The sequence below is a fragment of the Sus scrofa genome, chromosome 5 (genome assembly GCF_054392235.1).
Source record: "Sus scrofa isolate SSC_HxYL_T2T_F1_AM1 chromosome 5, Sscrofa_HxYL_maternal_Yorkshire_Landrace_v2.0, whole genome shotgun sequence".
Classification (NCBI taxonomy): domain Eukaryota; kingdom Metazoa; phylum Chordata; class Mammalia; order Artiodactyla; family Suidae; genus Sus; species Sus scrofa.
The window spans coordinates 99445897-99465550 of NC_139387.1; the positions used below are offsets into that span (position 1 = coordinate 99445897).

Sequence of the window (19654 nt, forward strand, 5' to 3'; positions counted from 1 at the left end):
TATATAATACAGTGTATCATACAGTGGATGGAAAAAGGACAGGGAAGATGTGGACGTGTGACTGAGCTGAGCATGTTCTGAGAATTGCGTGCAGATCAGGACGGCTGTCAGGAGGAGTCGAAGTGGAACCCAGGAGGAGAAACGCCTAAACGCTAAACAGAAACCAGATGGGCAATGCAACTAGTAAAGAGTATAACATATAAGAGTTGTTCAATGAATATTTGTTGAATGAAAGCTAAATCAACGAATGAATGGGTCGTTACAACTTTACATGTCTTGGTTAGAGTTTATGTCCATCGAGAAGTTTATGAGGGACCAATGACAGATTTCAAGCCAGGTAGCAGAAATCAGATTAAATCAACACAAATGAAATGTTATTCTAAAATAATAAAGAAGCCATACATTCTATGAGTTTATGGAAGATTTTCTGTAGCTGTGATCAGCTTTCATAAGTGACAGTATCCTAATTCTTATTAATCTTTTGTTTAGGGTGCTTAAACTCAGCTTCCCTAAACCCACTGACAGAAGAAACAATTCAGATCTGACACAGAAAGGACTGACTGTCCTATTTTCCACCTGTTGTGAGAAGCATGATGTGCACCAGGGGAAAATAATTATCTTAATTTTCTGTCATTGTAGCGAATAATTTATACATATAAATGATACTCTGAGTATTTTATTTTATAATGGAGCATATCATCTCTTCTGGTTTTGATTCCATGCTCTTTTTTTTTAATTCAATTTTTGAAATGCTGTACCTTGGCAGAGTGATTACAAAAGTAAAAACTTTCCCAGTACTTAACAACTAGTAGAATTGAAAGTAGGAAGAAAAATAGAGAAGGAAGGCGGAGGTAAGTGAGAAACACAGTCACCTTGAATCCTTAATTCACCTACTTTTCCATGTGCCTCCAGAGCTTTGGTATGAAGAAGCAACCTAGAGGACAAGAGATCTGATTTAGTCATTTGGAGTGGCTCCCCTTCCTTGGGATGGATGCCACTTCAAGGATGAATTGCATTAAGGATTCCAGAGGAAGAAGCCCAAGAGAGAGATGCCCAGGAGGAGGGTGAAATTAATCCACAAGTAAGTGAAGTGCTAGGGAAACTTGGTCCTGCAAACCAAATAGGATTGAGTCCGGAGTAGTAGATGTTGTCATTATCAAACCTTTGCTCTCTTCAATCTAGCTTGACTGGGAAGATACGAGTTACCATTCGTATCAACCCTCTCTTTTATACATACTTTTTTCTTTTTAGGTCCACACCTGTGGCATATGGAAGTTCTAGGGCTAGAAGTCAAATTGGACCTGCAGCTGCTGGTCTACACCACAGCCACAGCAACACCAGATCCAAGTCACATCTGTAACCTATGCCTCAGCTTGTGGCAATGCCAGATCCTTCACCTACTGAGCAAGGCCAGGGATCAAGCCTGCATCCTTGTGGATGCTAGTCAGGTTCTTAACCTGCTGCGCCATGACAGGAACTCCGACCCTCTATTTGAAAGGTAAGATGTTCCCAAACTGCTTCTAGTCATAGAAAGGTCCTGCTTAATCTGACTTCAGACTCTCTCTTCCTGACTTCTCTCATCTTTTTCCCCGTATATAGCTTTACTATGTGCTCTGCTGCAACATTATCTGCCTCTAGCTGCTGTGTCTTTCGATGTGTTCTTCCCTTTGCCTGGGGGACATGTTTCCCTTTATTTTCATTTGCACTGGGATAACAGTTACTTGTTTCTCAAAATTTAGCTCCAGCGATCATTTTCACCAAGATAGTTGGACAGCCTTCTGTGTGTTTCCAACAGTCCCTAGCGCTCTATGAAGATCAGTATATTCAATGTGTTTAGATAAACAGAGTCCCAAAATACAGACTCTCCAGTCTATTCTAAACTTGGAATAAGCAGGTCAATGCCTCTAGGGGAGAGAGGGGATACAGCTAGCAGGGGTCAGGCATGGTAAATGGGGAATGGTGGAGAGCTATGGACTCAGGACACACACTTTAGGGAAAACTCTGATACTCAGTTCTTCTTGTAGCTTCCCTTGAAAAACAAAAATACATTTGTAAGTCAAATGAGTTTGTTTTACCTCCACGACAGCCTTGGGATCACATATCATAGTTTACTTGGAGTTGATCTGACAACATAGAACTGGCACTTAAGAGGGATTCATTAACACCAACTGAAGGAGAAAAAAAAAGAAAGACTGACTGGCTGAATGAATGAATTATTCCCCATCTCCAGTGGTCCCAACTTTCTTGGTTCTTCCCATAGACACTTCAGTTAGTTGACACACGGAGGTGCTATGGAAAGAGGAAAAAAGCAAATAAGGGATGACTTTTAAGTATTTGATACCAGATAAGTGTAAGTTTAGGACTTCGATTACTCAAGTTACAAACCTTGACATTTTTAGCTAGAATGAGACCTTTAAAAAATATTCATTTCTAACCTGAAAAAGAACATAAAATAGGATTTCTAGCTAAGAACTAATTAGTATTGGTTCAAGTAGCTTCTACTCTTTATTATCTATTTAGTATACCTAGAATACTATTTACATTTCCTATCTAATATCCTCAAAAGTTAGCATTTTAGAAGAGCCAATATAGTTTTGACTCTTTATCCAGTTCCTCTGTATCCAATTTATTTATGTTAAAGAAGATTTTGTATAGTCAATAAAATAACAGAAAACTATGATGAAAATAAGTATTTTTTGAAGTATGAAATTCTAACTGGGTTCTGTTACCTGAAGGAGATTCTGAGCTGAGGTTGCTCTCATTATTTAATGGACAATTAGCATATATTAAAGAGGCATTAACTATATATTCCAAAATTAAAAAAAAAAATGCAAGGTCTACTTATGAGGTCAATTAAGGGAAGAAGAGAATAGAAAACTGACTATTCCTAACCATGCAAGTCAATGTTATCGAATGCCATGTTTTTTGTTCCTTATCAATTTCAGCTACAACCAGGGATATACAACCTACATTTTGGAAATATGAGGGCTTAGGTAAAACCACTGACCTGATCTAGCATGACTAAATTAGGTTCCTGGACCCAATTCCTGTGTGTGTGTGTGTGTGTGTGTGTGTGTGTGTGTGTGTGTGTGTGTAGGCTTCCTTATAACAACATTCAAATTCTCAGACACAAGCTGCACATCCTACAACTCAAACCAATTCTGACAGCATTTCTCAGAGGTAGCATCAGATTCCACAGGCTAAGGGTTCAGTCCTACAAGACTGCCCACTTCAGATGCCAGTCCAGGTTATTACCTATACTTCTGATCACTAACTATGAATCAGAGGTTCCCAAGCCCCCTTCCTTGGGTTTGATTAATTTACTAGAGTGGCTCACAACTCAGAGAAACATTTTCCTTACTAGATTATCAGTTTGTAGTCACAAAAGATATTATTCAGGAACCGTCAGAAGGAAGACATACATAGGGCAATTGCAGGAGCCAATCTCGCAGCACCTCTACATGTTCTCTGAATCCTGTCCTTTTGGGTTTTTATGGAGGGTTCATCACACAGTCATGATTGATTAAATCATTAGCCATTTGCAATTGATTCAACCTCCAGGACCTCTCCCTTCTCCAGATATCTCGGGGAAGGTAGAAGAGAAAGTTGGTTCTCCTGGCAACCGGCCCCCATCCATAGGTGCTTTTCAAAAGTCACCTTGCTATCATAAAGTGCTACAGAAGCATGTGACAAGGGCATCTTTATCACTTTCAACCCTTAGGAAATTCTAAGGTTTTGGGGAGCTGTGAGCCAGGAACAAAGGATGAAGACCCATTATATGTTTCTTATAAATTTTGACATTGCAATGCCATTTACCCTTGTATAGCTTCATTGTCTTAGCTCTTTTTTTTTCTCCCCCTTTTCTGAGAAAGAACTATCACTGCTGAGAAAGACATTAAAAGTATGGTATTATCCATATGTATGTGGGCATGTCTTCCCTATTCTTTTCTAAGGAGTGTCCATGCACACACCAGAATCCAACAGGCTTAAGTAACTGCGCCAATGGGAGGAGGGAGAGACGCTCTGGTAAACAAGATTTATAGTTCCCTTATCCCTTTTCAAATATTGCATAATGTGGCTATAATTTAGAGTCTTCTTCTCATTATTTTAACTGACAATTTTTTTTTGAAGATATACGCTTGGCTTCTTTAAGTGAACATTTTGCTGAAAGCCTTTAATGCCTGTCCACAGTCCATGGTCAACTGTAGCCACTTCCAGGGCCAGACGAATGAATTCAAAGACCCAGTGAAATAAATAAAACCAGTAGTACCACTCTAATATGAGTAGTACTAGGTAGTCTTATTAAGATGGGTGGTTCCTAATCACATCCAAAGGAATGAGGTTGATTTACCCAGAACGTAATTGCTTCACACTACTTGGTGCCTTTGGTTGTTGGATTGAAGCTGACTATTCATGTTCATTTTAACCGTGTTTCAGAGGTAATAAAATATTGGGGGTAGAGGGAGAATGATATAAATAGGATTAAGCTTGAAGAAAAGTTTGATAGACACAGGGTCCTACAAGCACCATGAGGGAGGAAAGCAGCCATCAAGATATGGCATTAATTTATTTACTCAAAGCAATTTGCCATTAGCGGACAACACTCAGTTTTTAATCTCTGGATGTTTGATTGGCACTGAGGGTCTGAGCAGATTTTAGCTTTGTCATTTAGCCTTTACTCATATTGCCACCATTAATGCATTCCTATGACTGCAGCCAGCACTTGATGTCATAATGTTTTGTTTTTGTTTTTTTTTAACAAAGCTCTGTACACAGTTGATTTTTAATGAAGATGTATCTTTAGTAATGCAGACCTCTTAGGCAAGTGTTCTGAGTTCACCTTCTGAACTGGATACCTCAGCTATGTCATATACTAATTTTCCAACTAGTCTCATAAAATAAACATTTTTAGGGTTTTCATGTATATCATAAAAGATTGCATTTGTTTACCACAATTTATTATACCATTCTCAAAAAGGCCTTTTCATGTTTTCCTCAAGCTATTTCAATGATAAAGTGAGTAAGTATTCTTATAATATTTAGAGGGCCTTAATGTGTTCTCAATACCGGAAAATTAAAGTTCGGGGAGAAGTTTCAAACTTGCGTTATAGAATACAACAAAACATGAAATAATTGAGAAGGAAATAACTGACATAGAAGGTTTCTTTAAAATCATTTCTTAAATATAAGCTCACATCACTCTTTCCTTTAAAAAAATCTTCCATAATTTTCTTAAAATAATTCATCACTTTTGCTACACACTGGATATTCTGTATAAAGCCATATTTTGGATAATGTAATTTTGTAGAGTAATATAGAACTACCATTTAACTACTACATTTTCTAAATATAAAACTAAAATAATTTTATAACTTGTCCAACAAATTACACCAAAGATACAATTCATTGAGACTACTAACTGGTAAAACATACAGATGATGCAAAAGTCTTTTAATTCAAGTTTTTACATTCAAGTTGAAGAGATTTTAGGTCTTTTAAGTCTTTAGCACAAAAGTTTAAGAGCGCCAAGATTCCACCTTGAACCTAAAACGTTAAGGCCATGCCTTACATTTCTATAAAATTTAAATTACATTAAAGAAACTCAAAATATTATATTTACCCACAAAATCTGTTTTAGTACACCCTCAAATTCTCCGGCATTACCTAGTGATTCTTTTTAGCACAATGTGTCATGTCTGGATGGTAGAAACAAGCTTAAGTCAGAGAAGAAGAAATTATATCTTTGTTCCCTCTTTACAGACAAAAGCACTATCCAGCTGAATTCCAATTAGAAATGTGTGTGTGTGTGTGTGTGTGTGCGTGTGTGGGTGTCCTTGTTTGTATTTAAGTACATGTATGCATCTCTGTTTTTCATTCCCAAAAGGAAACATTTCCTCTCCAGGATTTGACTATAGGTATTTAAAGTATTTCCAAGAATTCAGGCTCTACTAATCCTTACAACCTCTATCCTCAACTCCTAGGAAATGACGTTTTGTGTTGGTATGCTCAGCCACACAGGAAAAGACGGCAAAGCATCAGGATTTTCGCAGTACCCGCTTACTAGGTCAGGTGAAACGAAGGTGCATGAACATTAGTGTTATTTAGGGCACTGAAACTGTTTTCATATTTGTTTTCAATATTTTAAGGCATGCTAAATAAATATTTAATAAATGGATGCTCAAAGTTGTTTAGGAAGCATTATGGCTTTCATTATCAAAAGCAGCGGTGTAACCCAGTTTTGGGGAGCCTCTCTCCTGACAGTAGCATTTGGATAATAGGTGGCTTCTTTTCTGTGTTATACCATGGAATAGATTCTGTAAAAACAACGTATTATAAAAAACAAACTCTCAATATTTTTAATGTTTACATTTCACAATGTATTTCAGCAATGAGAATAATTGGAAAACATCTACTTAAAAAGAAGAAGAAAACCCTCTTATCAACCTCAAATATGTATAGTTTATGGATAAAATGCCACAGATGTTTACAATAAAATACTACCAAAGAAATTAAGGGTCAATTTTTAACCCTATTCCCAAGACCTGATAGATATAATGGTTTTGCTAGTGTTCAAATTTTGTCCCCGAAGATTCATTCACCATTTTAATTACTGCTATTGTTCTGTTTATCTTTGCCCCTTTTCTAGATTTGGCAGCCCCATTTTACATAGGGAATAAAGTTTGTTTAAATAAGGTAAGAATCACTGTTGAACATGGATGCCTGGCCTCAAAACAATGAACATGTATAATGGGAGTAAGAAATTGAGGACTTCAGAGATGGAACAACACACATGAGCGCTGAATACCACAGTATCTGTTCATTTTATAGATAATCTAGCATATAATCCCTTTATTTTATTAGTGAAAGTAAAAGATGTATAAAGCCTATCTGACTTGCTCAAGATCACAAAGCTGATTGTGGCAGTATTAAAAACTGGATAGCTTTGCTAATAGGAATCCTTTACATTAAAACAGTAAGGTAAACATCTGTTTACTGTGCTCAGAGATCAAAATTCTCCATGCTTAGGTCAATTTATCAGTGTCATCAGTCATTCAATGAACACTTATCTGAACCCCTTTCAAGTATATTTGTGTTTTCCTAAATGAAAGGATATGATGTCTTAGATTTTCTTCAAAATAATATAGTATGGGTTTTGTGGAGAGAGGGTGGGGATATAGAGGAAAGAAGATTGGTGATGGATACATATGAATTTATTGTAACATTCTCTTTGATAGAAATCCAGATATTTTCATAATAATTATATATATTTCTCTACGTATTTTAATGTTATTTAGGCTATTTCTCACCAAATAGTAGAGATCTGTGGAAATAATCTTAAATTAAGCATAATCCCCAAATTCTATCTTCCCGGCTTTCTTCCCCCATAACAGACCCTATTGTATCCATCTTTTCAAAATGTCACCGGACATAGAAACAACATTAATTTCTTCTTATTTGGGGTATTTGTCTTCATTTTTCTGCATGTTTCAGATTTTCCAGCTGTGGGGGGAATAAAGCACACATTTTCTACCCATTCTTAAGGCAACTGTGAGATGTGAGGGTTACTGGAGATGAAAGCACTTTGCAATCTGTGAAGGGTTAAAACAATGTTACTGGTAATCGCTCTAATTGGTTTTCTTTCTGTTTTATCTCACACAGCCGCATATGCAATTAAAGCTCTTGTTAATCAGTGTGGATGTTGATCAGATGTCTATAGTAATGCACTAAATCAGTGGACTTCTGATAATGACTTTCATTTAAATTATATGAACTTTGGTAAGTTCCATATCTGCATTTGAACAGTCTTTGTTACACCTAGACTAAAATGTAAAAAAAAAAAAAAAAGAAAGAAAAAGAAAACACTATTTTATTAGATTTAGAGTGTGACTCGTGACTCATTTGAATTCAGAAACATTTATTTTTTTTTAGTCCTTGGGTGTTTTCGGCTAGTTGGAAGTTTGGAGGCCCTCTATTAAAGATCATCATTCACAGGAAAGAAAACGCTAACATTTGTTTGAATTCCATTTTCTATTATAATTTTTGTTCCCAGAAGCTCAGGTACCAGTTTTTAATGCGTTTTTCATATTTTGAGAGAAATTTCTAAATTACCTAAAGTCTACTGTCAAGGAAAGAAAGTGAAATACCATTTCATGGATTTTCCAGTTTTCTTTCTAAATAGCCATTGTTCCTTTATGGAATCTAACTGAAATAAAAGCTATTCTAAAATGATGCAGTGATATAATTATGACAATCCACTTTCATCACCCTCAATGCCTGATATAATGTAACATGAAGAAGAGCCCTAATATGTATTTCACACTGAAATCACTTACTTCTAAATTTAAAAACACTAAGATAATTATTATTAAAATTCATATTTTAAAATGTCTGAATTCATATGAGGTAACAAATGTAACTCTAGTAAGGGAGATGAAATGGAGTCAAAATAGTAAGACAGTGTCAAAGTTAGATTATTCAACTCACAATTAGCTCCCAAAAGGGAGTGGGATTTTTTTTTAAACCTAAATTAAATAACTGACTGATTCGGTTCACACCTAAGAGTTACTGCCTAAAAGTTTTTAAAAAGTTAATACACTTTAATACTTTGCAATCTTGTAATTCATTTTTAAATCTTATTTAAATATTTTAATATACCAAAAATAACACATGATAGACACATAGGTTAATGTATTTCATACGTGTGTATCTCATCTTTAAAAACTAAATATAGCTAACAACCAATCGTCTCCCACCACCCTATGGAAGTACTTTCCTGGAAGTAACCATAGGCTAATAACAGGCTGGACCCTCTCTGTGCACAATTTTTTTTTTTTTTTTTTTGTCTTTTTAGGGCTACACTCACAGCATATTGACATTCCCAGGCTAGGGGTCAAATCGGAGCTGTAGCTGCTGGCCTACACCACAACCACAGCAATGCCAGATCCGAACCACATCTGTGACTGCCATCACAGCTCATGGTAACACCAGATCCCCAACCCACTGAGTGAAGCCAGGGATGGAATCCATGTCCTCATGGATGCTAGTCAGGTTTGTTTCCCTGAGCCACGATAGGAACGCTCTCTCTGTGCACATAGAGATATTATTTATATCATTCACAGTCATGTTACATTGTGTGTGCTTTAAATTAATGATTTTACATTATACACAAGCAATTCATTTTCTCAGTTCTCCAAAATCATCAGTAAAATTGTAATAAAGTCAGATGACAATTTTAGCTAAGTCTATTCATAGAGTACGTTTAGAAAAAAGCTCCCTTTTTTATCATCGGAAGATATTTGAGAACATGAAACAAGGTTATAAACATTCACATTCATGATACTTACCAGGAGCCAAACCTTGTAGCTTTCACAATCTAGTAAGCAATTACTCACTCCTCGGCTCTGTTCCCTCTGAAGAAACATGAAGGTAAAGGAGAAATGCATTAGTGTGAGAAATTATTAGGATTCGATACAATAGGGATGTATCTAAGCCAGTGACTTAGCATCACTAAATTCATTTCTTTATTTATTCTCTGAACTAGTAAAATGAGTGTCTGGGGAGAAGTGGATCTTACACCTGCTTCAATCAGTTTCATTATATAACTGAAAAAAAAAGGAAAGCAGGGAGATGAGTTTACCAATTACAGACTGGTACAATGCAAATGTTCTTTGGAAGTCAATTATTTGGAATTTGACAGATATGTTCCCATAGATACAATGTTATACAAAATGGTTATTATCCATTCAGCACAGAAAAAGTCTATTTAATTCCTATCATGAGTCTGAAATTTAGAACTCTATTCAAAGTACAAAAGTGCCACCAAAAAAAAATCAACGATGTATGATAACTAATTTGAGTTTGGGGGCACACTTAAACACCCTGGCAACAAGGGGTCAAGAACTATCCACAAGCCTCTGTCTGTCTCTACCGAGCATCTCCAGATACAAATCCTGGTAGTGATTGACAGCACTTGGGGTTAAGGATCCAGCAGGTAACTTGAATTAGCTGGGACGGTCAAGCCTTTGATGAAAAAGGACCTGAGGAAAACATCAAAGAAGGCTACAGGAGAAAAAGCCTAAGGAATTACAAGTCTCGGGAATCCCTCATGCCTTGTGCCTCCATCTCGAAACAGTTTACCAGTCACTTCCTTCCTCTTATTTCACTTGCTTTAGGAATGTCCCTGATGTTCCCTATTTCATTCTTTCATTCTTCCTTCTGACCAATGTTTCCCATTTTCTCTTTCATTGGAGGAAAGAAATCAGTCTGATTTCTGTGGCCTGTTGACAGGGTCAAATCCAAAAGCCATTTGGCCAAGTTTCTGTGAATGAAGGGCCTCAAATTTTGACTTCTACTTCATCACCAAATAAGTTTTTGCGTACAGTCATTGAGAATACATTAAAAGGATCAAAAAATGGTATTCATAGATCTTTATTTGTTAAATTTAAGCATTCAAAATACAGCACCATATTTTGGAGTTCCCTTCGTGGCTCAGCAGTTAACAAACCTGACTAGGATCCATGAAGATGTGGGTTCGATCCCTGGCCTTGCTCAGTGGGTTAAGGATCTGGCATTGCTGTGAGCTGTGGTGTAGGTTGCAGACTTGGCTCAGATCCCACATTGCTGTGGCTGTGGCATAGGCTGTGGCATATGGCACAATTGTGGCCCTAAAATAGCAAAAAATAAATAAAATAAAATATAGTGTTGTATTTTTAATATTGTCTTCTACATCCTTGGTTTTTTTGCATTTGGATTTCAAATGTATGCCTGAAGATGGATTCTTTCTTAACTCTGAGAAGGCATTCCCACACCCCACCACTCCTAAAGACAAAAAGAATTGCTCCTTTGAACTTTATTTTTGTAGTGATAATGTTCACCCTCCTCTTATTTTAATTTTTTTGAAAGACAAACTCCTGGCATGAATGCTGTTCATGAAGGCTACCCATTGCTTCTCCTCTTGCACCTGGGAAAGATATCCCTAACTGATGTGGATGCTCTTTCTTGCTGAGACTATGTATTGGTCGAAGCCCCTCTAAGCATAACATTCCAAGGAGTGAGTCACTAACAGTTTATCAGTTAGCGAGTGACGTGAACTATACTTGCAAGCTCTAGCCTAGATCCTATATGAAAAAATCAAATCAAGAAATGTGTGGAAATGAGTTTTTGAGTACAGCAAGGACCGAAGATTTAATTACCTCTAAGAAGAACAAAAACGGAGACTCTGTCCATAGAGCATCAAATGAGCTGAACATGAAGGAGTGAGGGATACAGAAAAATGTTGGGGGATATGACGAGTGAACTGAGAGAAAGAGAACAGGGCATTGAGGAGGCTGCCCTGAGATCTCGGAGGTGAGGAGGAAAGGCCTTGAGAAGATTTTTTAAAGTCTATTCTCTCCTCTATGCTCTCTTCCACATCATCCTTGTTCTTCCCAAAGTAACATCCTTTTTGACCAGCTCTATGTAATATTAGGATATTAGAGTTGATACGAAGGTCGTTACCTCTGCACCACAATGGGAACTCCCAAGACTTCTGGTTCTTTCTAAAAGTTGATGGAGAGGAGTTCCCATGGTGGCTCAGCGGTAACAAACCTGACTGGTATCCAAAGGACAAGGGTTCGATCCCCGGTCCCACTTGGTGGGTTAAGGATCCGGCTTTGCCATGAGCTGTGGTGTAGTTCGCAGACATGGCTCAGGTCCCATTTTGCTCTGGATGTGGTGTAGGCCGGCAGCTGTAGCTCTGATTCGACCCCTAGCCTGGGAAACTCCATATGCCACAGGAGCGCCCCTAAAAAGCAATAAATAAATAAATAAATAAAAGTTGAAGGAGCGATGCACTGGGATCATGTAGCATGGTGTCTGGTCCCATGCGATTGTCTTTAAAGGACAGGACAATCCCCTGATACAGAGGGTTCCTACTATTGTTGCAGGAATCTGAAAAGTCATTATACCATATGAGCATGAGAATTTCTGGTAGTTTCCCCCATTGATAAATTAGGACATGCCACAATAGACAGATAAGAGAGAAACAATTTTGCAAAGGTTGCTGTTATTTTAAAAAGGAAATTAAAATAATCGAACAGCAAACATAGAGGACTAACTGTTGTAGCAGGTAAAACTCAGATCACAGATGCTTAAGACAAATTAAGTTTATTGGTGGGTAGCCTTTCAGGAACATGAGCATTCAGGAACCCTGGTTTGTCCATTTTGTGGCATTCCAGTGTTCAGCATACAGATTCCAAGGTCATTCTGTAGGTCATCTCATTTTGCCTGCCAGAGGGGAAACCATCAGTGTAGGTTCTCCATGGAGGTCTTTACAGCCTAAATCTGGAAGTGATTCACGTTCCCTCTGAGGCATTTTGTGGCTTTGACTTAGTCACATGAATACAACTAACCCACACGATGTGCTGAGAAATGCAAGCTACTTGTATGTCCAGAAATAAGAGGTAATGGATTTTGGTCTCTTCCACGGCCTACACAGGACTGCTGTGTGCTATAAACCATACTAGACAGGCTCTGCTCTGTGCATTCCTCATGTTGTCCTCACAGCTTAAAAAGGATAGTATCGCCCACTTTACAGATGTAGTAATTCAAGATTATTTGTACTTGATCAGGACCTGACTTCAAAATTCAGTCAATGGATGCTAAAGGTCAGTCCATGGACAGCTGCAATAAAATTATTTAGAGAGCATGTTTAAATATAACTTGATGGGAATAACCCCTGGAGATTATTATTCAGTAGCTTTGGGTTAAAGCCCAGTAAAATATAGTTTTAAAAGCTCCCCAGGTGGTTCCAAATATGGCCGGAATTGGGACCAGCTGCTCTAAGTTTTCCTGAAATCAACCACTGAGTGGACACTACAGGGGCATGAAAATTAGCAATAATTAATTGCTCTTATAGGGCACAAACAAGAACATCAGAACATTCCCTCTTTCTTTCAATCTTTCATTAAACATGAAGAGAACCCTGAGGTATTCAATAGCTTCTCAGGACAAACTGGTAACATGATGATGACATTTGAGTTGTGGCATTTGTCCATATGGCAGTGAAATGAAGGATATAGTAATTTCAAGTGACATTATTCACTGAGCAACCATGAAATAATAAGTTCGGTAACAACAACCAGATCATTACTCAGCTGGGTGGCATTTGAATTAGTATCCTAAAAATCTCCCACTGTTTTGTTTCCAAAGCTGAGTCTCTTTCTTAAAACTCCGTGAAAATTAGCGTGACTGGAATGATAATGGTTAGACAAAATTCTCCTAATTTCTTCAAACAAAAAGTATATACTATACTTAGCCGTCTTCCCCTACGTTCGGGCTGCTCTTCTAAAAATTCTGGCAAAATGTAGAAACTTCACTAAAGGATATTTCCTGTTTCGAGTTCTTTGATATTTGTGTAATGATCAGTTGTTAATCTTGAGAATACTTCTGAATTCTTTAACATTGTTCTGTGGTAGTTCAAATACCAGATAATTCTTTGTTAGTCTTTGTATGACTATTTTGCAGCTCTAGCAGTAAACATAAAAAGTACATCTTATAGCTTGAGGTTAAGGATTTTAATGAGATATATGTGTATATACATTATATATTTATATATACACACATAACATATATACATACATATGTACATATGGATTCTAAATTGCCAAACACAAATATACTATTAAGGTCTGCAGACACCTCGAGACTACCAGCTATTAAGTTCAAATTAATTGAGCTATAAAATACCCAAATAGGAATAATTTACACAGATCCCTCCATGTAATTTCGAAAGTGTTCAGAAAACTTTGAGGCTTATTAAAACACTCACCCAGCACACGTATACATGTAGGCACGTTTGGACAATACTTAATATAAGCTGTTATTTGAAATTACAGATAGCTCAGTTCATAAAAATGAAAAATCTGCCATTCCCTCTGTCTTTTAAAAATTATTTCCATGTGCTGTAATTTAGCCTGGTGTAATTTGTTTGGAAAATTAAAGTAATAAAACCTTAGTTTGTTGTGTGTCTGAATAGTGGCGATGATTGTCTCAGTGGGTGGCTGCAAATGTAGGGAGAAGTCGTTGTCAAGATATGCAGACAGAATAAATACTATTTACTAAAGGCTAATGTATAAGTACTAATAATAGACATATTGTTGCATGAAAAAATTACCTCCCTAGGAGAACTTGAACACTTAGCTTCAGTGCAGTTAGCATGCATATGTTTTCCTTCTAAACCACTAAAATAACCTTCTGGGGAAAGAAAGAATCCAGAGCAGCCTTCTCTTTGTCATCTTTCTGTGTTGCATTATCTGGGGTTGTATGGTAGACTATGAAGTTAGTAGTAATTAATGACGATTATAATTGTTGGATTATTAATATTTTAGAAGCATGATAAAATGATTATTGTAATCATGTGAAGCACCATGAACACATGTAATTGTGATAATGCTGGCTATTATTTTAGTAATTTAGAAAATTAGTGCATAAAGAGAGATCAGTGAGGGACAATTCAGAACGAGTGTGTGAATATGCATGTAAGAAGAAAATTACTATTAAAGGGCAAAGCTAATCAGCTGGAACAGAAACTTTCCAGAACTGTTTATTTTCAAACCTTCTTCTGCAGGGAGTTTTGAATTTTCCCAATGTAAAATCCCTTAAAAATTATAACATTTTGGACAGATGCCTTGGATCTATGAAGTTCTAATTATGAAGGCACAGAAACTAGATCCTCTGTATAATCCAGGGTACTGAGATCTTTAAAAATATCAACATGAATCAAAGGTACAGGTGTATTGCTCTAAGTGGATCTCATATAATTACTTTCTGTGACCAATTCTTTCAAAACTACAAATGAGCTTGTGTCTTTGTAAGAATTTGGTCAAGACTGGTAATCTTGATCCAAGTGGTGAATATGTGAAAGTGTCAGATTCCTCTTGGAAGCACTTTGTATTGAATTTTTCAGTCAATACCACAATAACCCTGTAAGATCAGTAATATTATTAGACCCACTTGACTGAGGAAGAAATGGAGACTAAGATCTGCTAAGGAGCTTGTCCAAGGATGGTGCAGTTTGCAAGAACCAAAGTTATCAAACCCAGGCCAGCTGACTCCAGAATTCAAGCCCAAGGCTATTTCTCTACAGTGCTGTGCATGGAATTTAAGAACTACATGGGTAGGAAAGCATTACGTGAGGGTTACACTTCTCTGATCCTTCTTCTGCATAGGCCATACAAGGACAGTGACCCAGACTTTAGGGCTGGATCAGGGTAAGGTATACCATGAAAATGACATGAGAGTAAGTGTAAAAAAAAATATTCGAAGATAATTAGGGATTAGTGGCATGGTATGTGTAACATATATGAAATCCAAGAGGTTAAAAAATGAGGATCCAAGACAGAAGCCAAGAGGTAGAAGAACATTGGTTTTTGTGAGAAAGATGTAACTTGTGTGAGAACAGGTGAGGGGACTCCAAATGGTAAATGTCAGCAGGGCTAAGGTGAACAAGGAACCTACTGATGAGGTGACCTCTTTAAGGTAGATTACGAGCAATGTGTAGTAAAATAACAGGGAATTATATAAATCGTTAGAAATCGGAACTTGTTGCTCTTTATTGATTTTTCCTTTCCATATTTCACTGATATTCCATACTTGAAAATTTATCACATGCTTAAATTGAAAGCATAAAATCTATGATTGTATAATTGATCAATAATCATAAAAAAGTAGGATTTGGTAGGGAATTCATGTATTATCAGTGGACAGTTCATACAACTCTGCAAAATCATAAATAAATCAGAAAATAATTTTTGAAATTTTATTTTTCTACCTCTTGTGCTCTTTTATTTTGTTATAGAAAAAACTACATACTTTTTTTCTTTTAGATTATGTATTTATTTTACGCATCCTCGTTGATGATTTACTTTCCTTAAACGAATGTTATCTTCCTTCCTCACAGAATATCTTTGTCTTGGATTCCAGTTTCAGATCAAGTTAATGTTTTCCAGGGGAAATTTTCCTTAACTATCCCAATGCAGACTGACCACCCTTTTGTCTGCATTTTTCAAAGTAACACCAACTTGAAACTTAGAAAATGAAGTTTTTATATGATCTACCTCTTCAACTAAATTGTAAGATTTTGAGGATTACAAGTGAATAGATCTCTTTCTTTCTCTGTCTATCTATCTATCTATCTATCTATCTATCCATCCATCTATCTATCTAGAGACTGAGGTAAAATTCATTGAATAATCTAATAAACTATCATTTACTGAATATTCACCATATACCCATTTTTAGATGCTCAGGTTAGATGAGATAAAGAAGGAATCATTGAACGAATATATGGTCCTTTTCTAAAGTATCTCATCATTTGTTGGAAAGAGTTTATCAGTCAGAATATACTAGGTTTTGCTGTCACAACAAATGACAACCAATCCTAGCCTTTTACAAAGAAAAATAGTTTGTATATCTTTCACAGTACACATCAAGTGACAGTTAGCTAGACTCTGCCTCATGATCTGCATTCCAGGACCCAAGCTGACAAAACAGACTATATGATCATATGCAGAAGCAAAAGAAACATAGCAAAAAAATCATATACCAGCTTTAAAGCTTCTCCTCAAAATCAGACACAAAAGTCCTTCCCACATCTTTTGGCAAAAGCAAGTTACATTTGTACTGCTTAGTTCTACAAAGCTAGGATATATCATTCTTAGGGCAGGGGGTAACTCAGAGAGAGAATGCTTAGTGAATTGTAAAACAGGTTACCTCAGGGTGAAAGACATAACAAGTTAATGATAATTGTTATCAGGGAATTACATATAGTGTTCTCTGGAAGTCTCCCACCGTGGAGATTGTTAAATCCTCTGCTATCAGCATCAGAAAGGATGTTAAAAGTTCTCTAATTCAAAAATCTATTCAAGGCAATCAAAAAATGTTTGTTGATGAAGATTAAAATAAGTGTAAAAGGCAATAAATATGCAGTGATACTATGGGATCATTTCACCCAGAGAAGATAAATTTTTGTGACTGTGAGAATAGTATGTGAGAGAATAATCTGTTCCATAAAAAACTGTTTCGGAATTCCACACACAGAGGTGTAGACAGTGTACTCTGAACATTTTTACCCCACAACATCTTGTTGGACCAATGTTAACATCTGACATTTCTTTACAAAAGCACCGATGCTAATTTAATAATTCTGCCAACACATAAAAGCTCATGTAACTGAATTTTAAAGGACTAATGAGTACCTTTCTTAGGCTAAAATTCATCTGTCCATTCTTTCAAAGCACATAGGGACATCTGAGCATCTATTTTCACCATTATTCTGTTTTATATAAATTTCACCATCATCTTCTTTGTATAATAAAACAAACCTTGTTCTTTATGTAATATATTAATCATCTGTAATCTGTTCATACAAATTTAGTGGATCTTTCCTATTCATTTGCTAACAGTTTGTCCATGTGGTATATATTTTTAGTTTCAATGAGTGGACCAAAGATAATTCTTTTTATAATATTTATTTTTTACATAGAAAAAATCATTTAAGGAATTCCTTTGAATGAATTATGGCTCACCGGAAACAAATCTGACTGGCATCCATGAGGATGAAGTTTTGATCCCTGGCCCCACTCAGTGGGTTAAGGATCGGGTATTGCCCTGAGCTGTGGTGTAGGTCACAGATGTGGCTCATATCCGGGTTGCTGTGGCTGTGGTGCAGGCCAGTGGCTACAGCTCCGATTCAACCTCCATATGCCATGGGTATAGCCCTAGAAATATTTTTAAAAAAAAAAAATTAAAAAAAAAAGAAAGAAAAATTGATTCAAGTAGAGCACAAGCTTGATATAATAATAAAAAGCATATTGATATAAATCTCAAAGAGATTTTCCTATAGAATGAATGCAAATAATCTAAAAATTATGATGGTTCAATCCTAAAGGTAATCGAATGCGGATGGAAAGTGCTGTCTGGTAGATAACTGTCTTTTTGTTTCCAAAGAACAAATTAGTGCATGTCCATAAGATAGGTGGGTCCTCTTCCAGAAATGAAAGATGAGATGGCAGAATTAGATAATAGGCCAGGGTTCTGCCATACCTTATAGGTACAAATTTAAGGTTTGGACGCAGCTGTAATATATTTCCTGGGTAAGGGCTGGTGCTCAGCCAACCAGTGAGGGCCCGCTGGGATGGAGGTCAAGATTCTCCATGCCGTACTTCTATGACCAAAAGACGGCTGCCAACCTTCACCATGCAACTTAAAGACATGAGAACCAGAGAAACATGGTCCAGAAGAATCTATGTTCCGGCTCTGCTTGTTACCTTTAAGTTGCCACAGAATGTGCAGACAGATGGATTATCCAATGTCTTTTTGATTTTCTTTCTGAGAGTTTCTGTAAAATAATCTCTTTCTATTCACCTTGACTTGAGCTAAAAACATGGCTACAAAACATTCTAAAAATATTATCAACTTAAATGCACCAATATAAAAAAAAGATAAGTTATGATCACACTAGATTTATTTTAAAAAATTCAAGATGACTATAATAGTCAAACATCAACCAATATAATTAACTGGTAAGAGAATAAAGTAGATATAATCATAAGATCATTTAAAGAGTTACAGAAAAAAACATTTATTTGACATTCATTTTATGATAAAAAGTATCAGTAAGAAAAGAAACTTAATTTGATAAATAACATTAACAAAAATTCTATATCAAATATCATTCTCATGGTAAAATGTTGAGAGCTTTCACTTTGAGATGAAAAGACAAAAATGCATGATATCAATACTTGTCTTCAACTTTATACTAAAAAGTCTCAGGGAAACAAGTCAAGGAAAAAATAAAATGCAAAAAAATTGAAAAGTAAGAAAAAGCTCTTATTATTTCTAATTTGCAGTTACCATTATTGCCTATTTAATAAATCCATAAAGATATATAGTATTTTATTTTATTTTTTATTTTTATTTTTTGGTCTTTTTAGGGCCATACCTGCAGCATATGGAAGTTCCCAGGTTGAATTGAAGCTGTAGCTGCCAGCCTACATCACAGCAACACGGGATCCAAGCCAAGTCTGTGACCAAACCACAGCTCACAGCAATACTGGATCCTTAACCCATGGAACAAGGCCAGGGATCAAACCCACATCCTCATGGATACTAGTTTAGTTCATTAACCACTGAACTGTGATGGAAACTCTAAGATCTATAGTGTATTTTAGTTAGGGCAATGATCAAAATGAAAACAAACTATAAACAATTCCATTTCTATATACCAGCAACAGAAAATGAAATTTCTAGGAATAAACCAGTATGAGAAATACTTCAATACAAAGTCTTTAAGGTGTTATTAAGAAAAATCAAAGACTGAAAAAATAGAGGAATATATCATATTTATGTTTGGAAAACTTAAAATATTAACTTTTAAATATGTCAATTCTACTCATACCTATGCAATGTAATCCCAATCAAAATCCCAGTAGTTTGGGAAAAAAATAATGATTTAATTCTAAAATTTATATAAAATGCAAAAGGCAAAGAAGTCAAGATGTTCTAAAAGAAGATGAGCCAAGTGGAAGCACTTGTTCTGCCAGATATTATAAAACTATGGTAATTTAAGACAGTACATAACTAGGGAAAAGATGGATACACAGAGCAATAATAATGA

At 36.1% G+C, this 19654-nt stretch overlaps 1 long non-coding RNA gene across 1 annotated transcript; it reads right to left on the reverse strand.

Annotated features, from left to right (window-relative positions):
* Positions 1 to 706: 706 nt before the first annotated feature.
* On the reverse strand, positions 707 to 9442 carry LOC146403584 (uncharacterized). Its single transcript, XR_014804496.1, has 2 exons — positions 9345 to 9442; positions 707 to 2289 (listed from the first exon to the last, which is right to left on the reverse strand). It is a non-coding gene; the product is annotated as an uncharacterized LOC146403584 (long non-coding RNA).
* Between the last annotated feature and the right edge of the window lie 10212 nt (positions 9443 to 19654).